Here is a 14,624-nt window from a genome sequence, read left to right on the forward strand (position 1 = left end):
TTGACCTCCAGTTCCTCTTATCTTGCTGTCTCCCCTTCTACAAAGTAGAGTTCTCCTTGTTTTGTCCAGTTGTCAAACCAAAAACTAGGATTTCCAGCTCTCAATTGCCACCATATATCATGTTCTACCTCATCCCTGATTGCCATCATTTTCCTCCATACGTGTGATGCCCCTGTAGTTCCAGCCACTACAGGATGTAGCTTTTTGCAATATTTGTTCCACATGTACTTTTTCCATAAAGAATTTGTGGATGTTTTAAAGTTCCATCATAGATTGGAAAATAAAGTATTATTCACACCCATTAGTGATTTAAAACCTAGACCACCCTCTTCCTTAGGATAACACATCTCCTCCCAAGCGACCCAATGTTTTCCTTTCACTCCATTTATATTTCCCCCAAATAATCTTGAAACAAATTGATGGATATGCTTAATGTCCTTATGCTTGTATAATAGATGATAACATATATACAAGCATATATTGTAGGACATGGCTAATAAGCATATTTTTACCTCCAAAAGTTAGAAACTTATAATTCCAAGCCAATACTCTTCTAGCCACTTTCCTAATAAGATCTTTACTGTGAGTTCTTCCTTCCATAAAAATTGGACACCCCAAATAAGTAAAGGAGAAATTCCCTTATTTTATACCAGTAAATATCTGTAATGTTCCTCAAAATGCACAAGTGCCTTAAAATTTACCTTGGGAATAGGCCGCTCATTTATGCATTATCCTTAATCTTTTAAGAAACTTTGAGTTCAGAATATCGATCAGGGGGTCAAAACCTGTGAAAAAAGGTCTTGGTGGATTTTTAGGACTCGTATATCGAAAGATGGATTTTCAAAGAAACTACACGAAATAGAAAGGTCCGCGATAGGTCCGTGTCGCGGACCTAGCAAGGATTTTCTGGCCGAGTTGGGTTTTTAATAAGGACATTTTAGACTTTTCTCTAATTGTTAGCTAATGAACCTAGATGTTTTTAGGATCTAATGCAACTCTATAAATTGACCTACACCTCTAATTCTATTCATTCTCTTACAATTCACCTACTATAATATTTCTCTCTCTACAAAAGACTCTAAAGGAATTCATTGAAGACTTCAACTAAATTCACTCAAGCTCTCTATTAAAACTCTCAAGTTATTCCAAATTATTAGGCGCTTTAACTTAAGGTATGTGGGTGTTGCTTCATGGATTCTTTCATCCATGAAACCCAATCAATTTCTCAAGATTTTCTATCAAATTAAAGTATGATCTTTTATGGATTTTATAATCTCTATTCCTATTGAATGAATTATGATTCAAAATATGATCATGAGTCTATTTTGATATAAATTGATGGTTATAACATTGAATTGAAGAATTTTTCCATGAATTCTCATATTTTAATTTCTAGGGTTCATAATGTAAATTATGAATATTTTGAATTATACTTCCAAAGGATATTATCTATATAAATTATGTTTGAGCTGATATAAAGTTTATGATCATGTATGATTGCAAGTGAATTACATGATTTTCAAAGTCAATTGATTATGCAATTGAGTTTTACTCTAAGTTCAAAGTATGAATTTCATGCAAGTTATGAAGTAAGGTGACTTAGGGCCTTATGTGGTGACCTAAGGCCTAAAAGGTGACTTAGGTCCCTATGAGGTGACCTAAGGCCTAACGATAAGAATTATGCAAATATGATTATAATGATGAAAGGACAATTTTCACATTACAAGTATGTTATAAAAATGAGCTACTCTATGATTTCAAACCTATGATAATGACTATGATATATGTAATTATGATTTTTATGCTATGCATGTATTCCGTGGGATTTGACTTAGCATCGAGTGGACGTGAGGTGGGGGCCCTACCAAAAGACTTAGTACTAGCCTCATATCCCATAAACTATGTGACACTGTAGGTTGCTTTCATGGTTTAGCTATTGGATCTATATATAGCGTATGTATGACCCGCCTAGCGGTGTAGAGTCTACCTTGGCAAGTAGACTCCCTTTTTCTTCATTGTATGGGGAGACAACGGAATTTCATGCTATAGCTCGCATGGTCTTATTATCGGTTATGGTTCCAATCCCACATATGTATGATCTCTTAAGTATGTTAAAGGGCAGCCCGGTGCACTAAGGCTCCCGCTATGCGCAGGGTCCGAGGAAGGGCCTGACCACAAGGGTCTCTTAAGTATGTTATGATTTTTAATTTATGCTTTCAAATGCTTTGGTCAATATGATTTTCTTATGACTTTACTTATTCCATCTTATCATGTGTTTTACTTGACATTTGCATACCATGATTTACGTTGCATGTCACGCTCTCATATGTAGTACATTCTAATGTACTAATACATATTTTTGCCTATATTTTCTCATAATGTAGGGGTTGAGGTTGAAGATCATACTCATCTATATGGCTAGTTAAGCTTTCCTATTCAGCGGCTTTGTGGTGAGTCCTCATTTATCGTGGACTAGTTATTGAGTTAGTTACTGTTTTAAAAAACTTTTGTTATATTTTATATTGAGGGTGAGCTAGGAACATGTCTTAACTCCAGCCCATATTCATGAGTAGAGGCATATAGTTGGGCAAATATTTCAAGTCTATGTTGTCATGTGACATTCTTCATTTACTATTCATGGTTTAGACTCTCTTATGATATTTCCACTTTTTACTTTACCTTATGAATACTTATGATATGTACTAAAGGCTTGGTTGGAGTCATTTGGAGTTTCAATTGTCGGGTTACGACTAGGCCTGAGGTCAGGTCTTGACAAACTTGGTATTAGAGCACAATGTTTTTCAAGTTTCCTAGTTTGTCCAACATGCCGCGTCAAGTAGAGTCTTATTAATGGGTGTGAAGTGCGCCACACTTATGAGTAGGAGGCTATGAGGCATTTAGGAATTCTTAGTTCTTTCATGATACATGTCGTGCTATAGAGTTTATCGTAAGAATTCTTTTCCCTAACGGTCTTTCTTTGCGATTTTTTAGAAAGATGGCTCTAACAGTACCACCATTTTCAAGAGGAGATAATGTTAATGAAGCCCAAGCTCCCTCGGCTCCTCAAGACAATGGTTCTCTACCGAACCAAGTGACTAATGCGGAGTTCCAAATTCTTATTACTATACTAGCCTGAGTAGTGACCAACCAAGGTATTGTAGCTCCTCCTAATGTTCCTACTCCATCCTCAAGAGTAAAGGACTTTGCACAAATGAATCCTTTGGAGTTTCATGGCTCAAAAGTCAATGAGGATCCTCAAGAGTTCATTGATGAGGTCTACAAGATAGTCAGTATTATGGGGGTGACTTCAAAAGAAAAAATGGAGTTGGCAGCTTACCAACTTAAGGGTGTTCCTCAAATATGGTACACTCAATAGAAGTTGGATAGGGTGGATGAAGGTCCTATTAAATGGGAAGCTTTCAAACTTATTTTCCTTGATCACTTTTTCCCTCTTGAGTTAAGGGAGGCTAAAATGTTGGAGTTCATAAATCTTCGACAAGGCAATATGGGGATGAGGGACTATGCCCTCAAGTTTACTAAGCTATCCAAGTATACTACTTCAATGGTTGCCGATCCATGTGCCCGAATAGGTAAATTTATATTAGGCGTGTTTGACTTGGTTGCTAAGGAATGTCGTACCGCTATTCTTGTTAAGGAGATGGACATGTCTCAGCTTATGACTTTTTCGGAACAAATTAAAGGAGAAAAGCTCAAGGAAATGAAGATGAGGGATTCTAAGAGAGCCGGTATGAAAGTGGGTTCTCCAATGCTAGGATCGTTGGTAGTAATGGATGCTCTCATCAAGGCCAAAGCTCAGGGAAGAAGTTTGCTAAGATAGGGTACCATACACTAAAGCTCAAGGAGAAGAAGGTGTAAATACTAGTAACCCTTCTTTTCCAAAGTGTGCAAAGTATGGAAGGAATCACGGAGGAGAGTGCTTGATGGGAACATGTGCTTGCTATGGATGTGGAAAGATGGGCCATAAGTGATCCGACTGCCCTCTTGTTGCTAACAAGGGTGAAGAAGATCGTCTTATAGAAGGCCAAGTACAACAAGGCGCCCAAGCTCAACCTAAGGGTGGCCAATGCAACAACCGATTCTATGCTCTTCATGCTAGGAAAGAGGTTGATGAGGCTCCCGATGTAGTCACGGGTATGTTACGAGTCTTTAAGTTTGATGTTTATGCATTGCTTGATCCGAATAACAACTTGTCTTTTGTTACTCCTTACATTGCTATGAGATTTGATGTGTGCCCTGAAGTGTTAATAAGAATTTTTTTGGTTTATACTCCTATTGATGGTTTGGTATTAGCCAAGAGAGCTTATAGAAATTATTCCATATGGGTCTTGCATAAAGTTATTCCATGTGACCTGGTTGAACTTGATATGATTGATTTCGACATCATTCTTGGTATGGATTGGTTACATACCGCTTACACATCTATATGTTGTAGAACTCATGTGGTTAAGTTTCACTTTCCTAATGAGCCTATTCTTTAATGGAAGGGTAATAATTCAGTGGTTAAGGATCGATTAATCTCATGTATTAAGGCCCGAAAAATGATTTTCAAATGGTGCATTTATCATATGGTATGAGTTAGGGACATTGATTCCAAAATTCCTACTCTTGAGTTGGTCCCTATAGTTAATGAGTTCTTCGATGTGTTTTTTGATGATTTATCGATATTCCTCCCAAAAGGGAGATTGACTTTGACATAGATCTCCTTTCTGATACCCAATCTATCTCTGTATCTCCTTACCGTATGGCTCCGGTGGAACTTAAGGAGTAGAAACAACAATTGAAGGATTTGTTGGATAAGAGTTTTATAAGACCAAGTATTTCACCATGAAGTGCTCCCATGTTATTTGTTAGGAAGAAAGATGGGTCACTCCAAATGTGTATAGACTACCGACAATTGAAAAAGGTCACCATAAATAACAAATATCCAATCCAAAGGATAGATGACTTGTTTGATCAATTACAAGGAGTAAGCTACTTTTCTAAGATTGATCTCCATTTTAGTTATCATCAATTGAGGGTAAGGGAGTGTGATATTCCCAAGACGACTTTTCAGACAAGGTATGGTCATTTTGAATTTATAGTAATGTCATTTGAGTTGACAAATACGCCTGCTAATTGTTGTTTATTGATGATATCTTGATTTACTCTCAAAATGAGAAATATCATATGGGTTACTTGAGGATTGTGTTGCAAACATTGAGGGAAAAGAAATTATTCGCTAAATTTAGTAAGTGCAAATTTTGGCTAAGAAAGGTTGCATTTCTTGGCCATGTGGTGTTCGGTGATGGGATTAAAGTAGATCCAAAGAAAATGGAGGCAGTTAAGAATTGACCTAGACTATTATCTCCTTCGGACATAAGAAGCTTTTTGGGCTTAACCGGATACTACAGAAGGTTTGTTGAAGGGTTCTCATCTATTTCTTTACCTTTAACTAAGTTGACACAAAAGAAGGCAGAATTTCAATGGTCAGAAGAATGTGACAACAGTTTCCAAATGTTAAAAGATCGTCTTACGTCAGCTCCTATTTTGACATTGCTCGAAGGTTCAGATGGGTTTGTTGTTTATTATGATGCTTCGCGTGTTGGTTTGGGTTGTGTATTGATGCAACATGGTAAGGTTATATCCTATGCTTGTAGGCAACTTAAAGTACATGAAAGAAGTTATCCAACCCATGATCTTCACCTTGAAGCGGTTGTGTTTGTATTGAAAATTTGGAGCCATTATCTTTATGGGGTGCATATTGATGTGTTCACCACCACATAAGCTTGCAATACGTGTTTAGTCAAAGGGACTTAAACCTTAGTCAAAGAAGGTGGTTTGAACTCCTAAAAAATTATGACATGAGCGTATTTTACCATTCAGGTAAGGCAAATGCTATAGCCGATGCTCTTACTCGGTTGTCTATGAGTAGTGTTGCACATGTTGAGGAAGGTAAAAGGGAATTGGTCAAAGAGTTCTATAGATTGGCACATTTAGGTATGTGTTTGGTTGATTCCAATGATGCAGGCATTTATACATAATGGTTCGGAATCGTCTCTTGCGGCAGACATCAAGGCCAAATAAGATAATGATCAAATTTTGGTCGAATTGAAGAAGTCGATTGCCGAAACATTTGTTGAGGCTTTCTCCCTAGGAGAAGATGGGGTGCTACATTACCAAGGTCAGTTGTGTGTTCCAAATATTAATGGGATAAGAGAGTTGATATTGAATGAGGCTCATAGTTCTCGGTATTCAATTCATCCGGGATCCACCAAGATGTATCGTGACTTGAGAGAAGTGTATTGGTGGAATGGCATAAAAAAGGACATAGCGGAGTTCGTGGCTAAGTGTCCTAATTGCCAACAAGTGAAAGTTGAACATCAAAGGGCGGGATGTCTAGCTCAAGAAATCAAAATTCCTACATGGAAGTGGAAAGATGTGAATATGGACTTTGTCACGGATTTGCCTCATACTAGAAGACAACATGATTCTATTTGGGTCATTGTGGATCAAATGACCAAATCGACATATTTTCTACCAGTCAAAACTTCTTATGGTGCCAAAGATTATGCTAAGTTGTACATTCACAAACTTGTGAAACTTCATGGTATTCCTTTGTCGATTATATTGGATAGAGGTACTCAATTTAGTTCCCATTTTTAGAAGTCATTTCAGAAAGGTCTTGGCACTAAAGTTAATCTAAGTACCGCTTTTCATCCTCAAACCGATGGACAAGCTGAGAGAACAATTCAAACCTTGGAGAATATGTTAAGGGCATGTGTGATTGACCTTGGAAGATGTTGGGATGACCATTTGCCATTGATTGAGTTCGCCTATAATAATAGTTATCACTCTAGCATCCAAATGACTCATTTTGAAGCCTTTTATGGGAAAGGATGTAGGTCTCTGGTGGGGTGGTTTGAAGTTGGTGAGATTGCGTTGATTGGTCCATATTTGGTAATTAATATAATGGAGAAAGTAATTCTCATAAGAAAAATATCGAAAATGGCTCAAAGTCATCAAAAGTCCTATTCAGACACTAGGAGGAGAGAGCTTGAATTTGATGTGGATGATATGGTGTATTTAAAGATTTCACCTATAAAAGAGGTAATGCAGTTTGGTAAGAAAGGGAAGTTGAGCCCTAGATATATAGGACCTTATATGATATTGAAGCGCATTGGCAAGGTAGCATATGAGTTAGACTTGCCACTTGAGTTGGCTTTGGTTCATCCGGTATTTTATGTGTCGGTATTGAGAAAGTTTGTGGGTGATCTAAATTCTATTGTTCCAAGGAAGAATGTGAGTATTGGAGAGAATTTGACTTATGAGGAGGTCCCAATTGAGATTTTAGACCGGCAAGTAAAGAGGCTGAGAAATAAAGATGTTGCATATGTTAAAGTATTATGGAGAAATCAACAAGTAGAGAGTGTTATGTGGGAAGAGGAATCAGACATGATGAAGAGATATCCTTGTCTCTTTCCTTTCACTCAATCCTAAAGGTACTAAGTTGCTCATGATAAAATTGATTAAACTTCTACGCTTCAGTTCCATATGTCATTCATATGCATGCATGATTCATGAAAATAATTTCTCTCAAGGACTATATTTTATATTAAGTATGAAGTTTACATGTTATATGCATTTTTTTTCAAAGTGTCCTCATGACCATGTTGGGTTTCTAAATCCTTTTTCCATGTATTTCCTATATTAGTTGAATCCCATTCGAGGAAGAGTGTTCCCAAGGGGGAGATATTGTAACGTTCCTCGAAATGCACAAGTGCCTTAAGAAATACCTTGGGAATAAGCCTCTTATGTAATGCATTATCCTTAATCATTTTGGAAAATTCGAGTTCGGAATATCGATCAGGGGGTCAAAACCTACGGAAAAAAGGTCTCAGTGGATTTTTAGGACCCGTATATTGGAAGATAGATTTTTGAAGAAACTACACGAAACAGAAAGGTCCACGACGCGGACTTGGCAAGGATTTTTTGATCGAGTTGGATTTTTAATAAGGGTATTTTAGACTTTTTCCAAATTGTTAGCTAATGTACATATACATTTTTAGGACCAAATGCAACTCTATAAATTGACCTAAACCTCTAATTCTATTCATTCTCCTACAATTCACCTATTCAAATATTTCTCTCTCTACAAAAAACTTTCAAGGACTCCATTGGAGACTTCAACTAAATTCACCCAAGCTCTCCATCAAAACTCTCAAGTTTTTCCAAATTATTTAGCGTTTTCACTTAAGGTATGTGAGTATTGATTCATGGATTCTTTCATCCATGAAGCCCAAATAATTTTTCAAGGTTTTCTATCAAATTAAAGTATGGTTTTTATAGATTTTATGGTCTCTATTCCTATTTCATGAATTATGATTCAAAATATGATCATGAGTCTATTTTGATATAAATTGATGGTTATTGCATTGAATTGAAGAGTTTTCCCATGAATTCTTATATTTTGATCTTTAGGGTTCATAATGTAAATTATGAATATTTTGAATTATACTTCCAAAGGATATTATCTATATGAATTATGTGTGGGCTGATATAAAGTTTATGATCATGCATGTTTGCAAGTGAATTACATGATTTTCAAAGTCAATTGATTATGCAATTGAGTTTTACTCTAAGTTCAAAGTATGAATTTCATGCAAGTTATGAAGTAAGGTGACTTAGGGCCCTATGTGGTGACTTAAGGCCTAAAAGGTGACTTAGAGCCCTATGTGGTGACCTAAGGCCTAACGATAAGAATTACACAAATATGATTATAATGATGAAACGACAATTTTCACATTACGAGTATGTTATAAAAATGAGCTACTCTATGATTTCAAACCTATGATAATGACTATGATATATGTAATTATGATTTTTATGCTATGCATGTATTTCATGGGATTTGACTTAATATCGAGTGGACGTGAGGTGGGAGCCCTACCAAAAGACTTAGTAGCAGCCTCATGTCTCATAAACTACGTGCCACTATAGTTTGCCTTTATGGCTTAGCTATTAGATCCACATATAGCGTATGTATGACCCACCTAGCGGGGTAGAGTCTACCTTGATAAGTAGATTCCCCTTTTTCTTCATTGTATGGGGAGACAACGGGATTCCATGTTATAGCTCGCATGGTCTTATTGTCGGTTATGGTTCCTATCCCACATATGTATGATCTCTTAAGTATGTTATGATTTTTAATTTATGCTTTCAAATGCTTTGGTCAATATGATTTTCTCATGACTTTACTTATTCCATCTTATCATGTGTTTTACTTGACCTTTGTATACCATGATTTACGTTACATGTCACGCCCTCATATGTAGTACATTCCAACTTACTAATGCATACTTTTGCCTTCATTGTCTCATAATGTAGGGATCGAGGTTGAAGATCATACTCATCTACGTGGCTAGTTAAGCTTCCCTATTCAGCGGCGTTGTGGTGAGTCCTCATTTATCGAGGACTAGGTATTGAGTTAGTTACTGTTTTCAAAGACTTCTGTTATATTTTATATTGAGGGTGAGCTAGGGACATGTCTTAACTTCCGCCCATATTCATGAGTAGAGGCATATAGTTGGACAAATATTTCAGACTATATTATCATGCGACATTCTTCATTTACTATTCATGGTTTAGACTCTCTTATGATGTTTACGCTTTTACTTTATCTTATGAATGCTTATGATATGTATAAGAGACTTGGTTGGAGTTATTCGGGATTTCAATCACTGTGTTACGACTAGTCCCTGGTCGGGTCGTGACAATATCCTCATTCTAATGGCCACAATTAGAGGGTTTTTTCATGCAAATAGAAAAAGCTCTTAGACTTGTTGATTAGTTGCCCAGAAGTACATTTATATACCTTCATCATCTTGATTACTGAGCCCCTATCCCTTGAACTAAATAGAATTGTATCATCTGCATACGATAAATGATTGATTTCTGGACTCCACTTGGGTAAACCATATCCTTTGAAATATGTATCTCCATCTAAGCTATTCAAACCTCTAGATAATACTTCTGCGGTTATGATGAATAATGTTGGAGACAATGGACCACCTTGTTTTAGACCTCTATATGATTGAAAGAAACCATGTGGTCTACCATTTACTAACACATAATACCAATTATTAGAAACAAGCCTCCACCATGTCAATAATCACCTCTGAAAAGCCAAACTTCTTCAGAACTTTGATTAGAAATAACCAAGATACTTTATCATATGCCTTAGCCATGTCAAGTTTGACTACCATATTAATGTTAATTTTTCTCGTATTGATATCTTTGATGATTTTCTGGGCTAGCAAAACATTTTCAGTGATACTCCTTCCTTTATAAAACCTGATTGTATTTGAGATATGATTTTTGGAAGGACAATAGCCATCCTTTCATGTATCACTCTAGACACAATTTTATTAGTAAAAGAACTTAGACTAATGGGCCTCAAATCTGAAAAATTCTCACCACTTCTTTCTTAGTTATCAGGACTAGGTTCATGTATGTAATATGCTTTGGAAGTTATTGACCACAAAAAAGGCTTTTACCATGTTTGTGATGTCCTCTCATATAATTTTCCAACAGCTTTGGAAAAAGAGACCTGAAAAAGCATTCGAGCCACAAGCACTATTTGCGTTAAGATCAAAGACCACCCTTTTAATTTCATCTATCTTAGAAAGCCTACACATCTGCTCATTCTCCTCTTCTGTAATACTCTTTGGGATATGTTTTAACATGGAGTAATCCCTATTATTGTTCTCTTCTCTAAACTGGTCTGAAAAGAAACCAATAGCAGCCTCTCCAAATTTTTGATTTTTTTTTGCAATTTGTCCCTGCTCAGTGTCAATTTCAGACACATGAAGCTTTTTCCTTCTCCCATTGACATAGACATGAAAAATTTTTATGTTCATGTCCCCTTCAACAAACCACTTTATTCCTGTTTTTTTCTTCCAGAACTCCTCTTCAATTTTAAAAAATTTCTTTAATATTCTACCTCAACTTTCTGCAGTTCCTCCCTATTACTAGGAGAAGGTATAACTTTCATTTGAGTTTTTAAACTTTTATAATATCCTCAAGGGTGGCAATTTGATAAAATATATTTCCAAATGTCTCATTATTCAATTCAACAAGAGCTTTCTCCACCTTCTTCATCTTGGCATAAAATTTAATAAAAGGGTTCCCCACAAAATTCACTTGCCAATTTTGAGCTACAATCTCTTTGAATTGATGGTGTTTAGTCCAAAAATTCATGAATTGAAAAGGTTTAATATTAACTTCTTCTTCTGTATTGCACACCATATGTAAATGAGCATGATCAGAACTTTGTTTAATTAAATGTTGAACTTCAGTGGTTGGAATTAGATCCAAGTAAACTTGATTCACAAATATTCTGTCCGGCCTTTTAAATATGCACTCATCTTCTATTCTCCCATTCCACTATGTGTATTTACTTCTAGAATACTTCACTTCAATGAATGCACAAGGCAAAATCGATAGCTTCACTCTGAGAGAAAGGTAGCCCACCCAATTTTTCATCCTCATTTAAAATGACATTGAAATCAGCACCTATGATCCCTGGTAACTGATTACTTTCTGCAATACTCTCTAGCTCCTCCCATAATTTTAGTCTTTCCACTGTATTACATCTAGCATATACTGATGTGATGATAAAGCTTGTGTCAATTTTACTGAATTTCATAGTAATCTGCTGAATTGTATCCATCATAATACTTGCATTCCAGTCCTCCCTCCAAAAACATCCAAATCTTCCCAGAACTGTTAGTACCTGCATGTTGAAAACCCAGCCTTCTTTTATAGTAATCTAACTCATTAGGAACTTGAAAAGTTTCCATAAGAGCTATGAATAAATAATGATGTCTTCTATTTAAATTCATTAATTTCTAGAAGATTTTTGAGTATTAATAGATCTAACATTTCAGAAAAATATTTTTTCAATCATTGATCACTGATTGAGATTTTGTCTCTACTGCTCCTTGTTTTAACTTGTAAAGGAATGGTGGATTTCCCTCTCTTAGCTCCATGCTTCAAGTTGTTGGTATGTCTTGGAGATAAATCTCCAACTTTGCTGATCTACTGAATGTTATAGTTCATGTCTTCATCCTCTTCTTTTCTTTGTTGTAACTCTTCCTCATTCTCCTCTATTAAATCTGGTCCTTTGTTAGTCACAACTAAGCTTGCTTGAACATTAATTCCCTCAACATTGTTCTTTCTTTTCTGCATATTTTTTAATTTCATTTATGGGATGAAGTGTACCTTTTTAGTAATTGAAACCTTCCATAACTGTCACTCTTTGATGGTTGAATTTTCACTGATTTGTTGTGATCCTTTTCCCCCTCATTGGGATCTTTTCCAGTCTGAGCACTTGTACTATCCTTCGCTTCATTGATTACTTCCTTCTTTTCTTTATTTTCCCTTTCACTAGTTGGAGTTGTTAATTGTATTTCTTTGTCATTAGTCTTGTTTTGTTGTATCTCTTGAGAACTGATTTGTCCCCCTTTATTTTCCTCTCTTTCCCCCTTTGAAATTCCACTTGATTAACCTTCTTCCCCACATTGATATCCTTCTCTAATGCATTAAATTGATTTTCAGTGACTATTCCAACTTTGTTCCAAACCTTTTCTGTTTGTTTCCATCTATCCCATCCTCCTCTTCTATTTCTTTGTTTCATGAATTCTTTTGAGTTTCTTATTCCTTGTTTTGTTCCCCCTCCCTTTTGCATTTGTTTATCACTGTCTTCAGTCCTGATTTCTTTCCTCTTTTGACTTACTCCTTCCTTGTCATACTTACCCTTCCTTTCAGCCTCCTTAGTAGGATATAATTCAGGATGTTCAACATAACATTGTTGCTCATTATATTCTTGGATCATGCATGTTTTGCAATATTTTGGCGCACAATCATATTTATACGTATCCACTTCTCCACCATCTCTCCATTTAGCCTCATATCTATCTTAATGCGTTTTGGAAATTCCTTCAATAAGTTCACCTCCACCTTCACACTTGCACAAATTGGTCTAGTCTGGTTCTTGGTGGCCATATCTACTTGTAAAGGTTTACCTACTACCACTGCTAGTGAAAAAACAACTTCTTTTCTAAAGAAATTTGGTGGAAAGGAGGGGAAAGAAATCCATGCTATGGTTTTTTTCGTCTCTTCCTTCGGATTAAACAATGAATCCCATTTCAGTTTCCTTATTGGGTATGACCAATTCTTCTGTGTGATGTAGAATGTTGGTTTCGACAATAAGTGCACATAATCTTCTAATAATGTCTCTCTGATAAGAATATGCCTATTGTTCAGAAAACCAATATTACATTCTCCTTTCAACTCACATTGTTTTGGAATAAGTTTTCTCAGATTTTGAATTGCGGCCCATCCATATGAGAATTTTCCAATGACTGCGTACTATAGATTCTCATTTATGATCATTTGATTTACTTCTTCTTGTTCCCATAGTACTTGTGGTTCTCCGTGGAGGTATGAAATATGCTTTAGAGGTATAGGTTTTATTTGAGCTTTAGGTTGCTGTAGAGTGCCAGCATATGTGGGAGCCTGGGGGAGGCCAACCTCCGGGGGAGGTTGGCCATTGACCATCGCGGTCATTGGCTGGTGGTGGACAAACTAGGGTTGATGTGGCGGCGACGGTAGGTTAAGCTAGATAGCGTTTTTGTTTTTTTCTCTTTCTCCTTTTCATGTTTAGATTGGTCATACCGACACAATCAAAGTGGAATGTCACTTGTGTAACTTATTTCCTACTTCCAATAGAAAAAATATTTTTCACATTTTAAAAAAAAACTTGAATAGAAAAGTTATTTTTCTTATTTTTTTAAAACTTATTTTTCTAAGGAAGATATTTTTTAAAAAAATTCCCTAATCGATATGATTAAATTAAAAATTATTTTCAAAAAATAATTTTCTCCGTACCAAATACAACCTAAGTGATAAGTGCATTTTACTTGATTTTTAAAAAGCTTATAGAAGATTTGGTTCGAGGACACCAGAAATGTTCAAAGAAAAACATGACAAAAAGAAAGATGCAGCAAAATAAGGTGCTAAACAAAAAAAATACACAGATTTTATATGTCATATACGAAGCTAGATTGATAGTAACAAGCCCACAACATACCACAACGAATCCATAACCGGCCAATGACCATATGACAAACTCACAACAAGTCATGAATTAGTTGTACAAAATGGCATCAATGCGAAGAAAAAGAAAAAGAAGGAGGTGACTCAAGAAGCATATATTCAATTTCCAGAGAACTTTTCTTTCCTTCTTTATTTGGTTATCGTGTTCTTCATCTTTTGGCCATTATATTAACTTTATTTCTAGTTCTAAATAAATTATAGTATTAGAAATTATTCTAATTTCTGTTTTTAACAAATAGCGAAACTATTCTTGTTGAGTATTTCTTCTATTTTCTTATTTAATGGAAATGAATATTTTCGTTAGTAGTACCCATTCTAATATGAAGTAATTTTCTTATTCACTGATTACTTAGTGACTCACGATTGATTAAGTGTAAATGCAAGTGTTTTTCAACAACTAACCCTCACCACTACTTCAATGGTATTGGTCAATGATACTTACTGGATAC

This window comes from Solanum dulcamara, chromosome 12 (genome assembly GCF_947179165.1).
Source record: "Solanum dulcamara chromosome 12, daSolDulc1.2, whole genome shotgun sequence".
NCBI classification, from domain to species: Eukaryota; Viridiplantae; Streptophyta; class Magnoliopsida; order Solanales; family Solanaceae; genus Solanum; species Solanum dulcamara.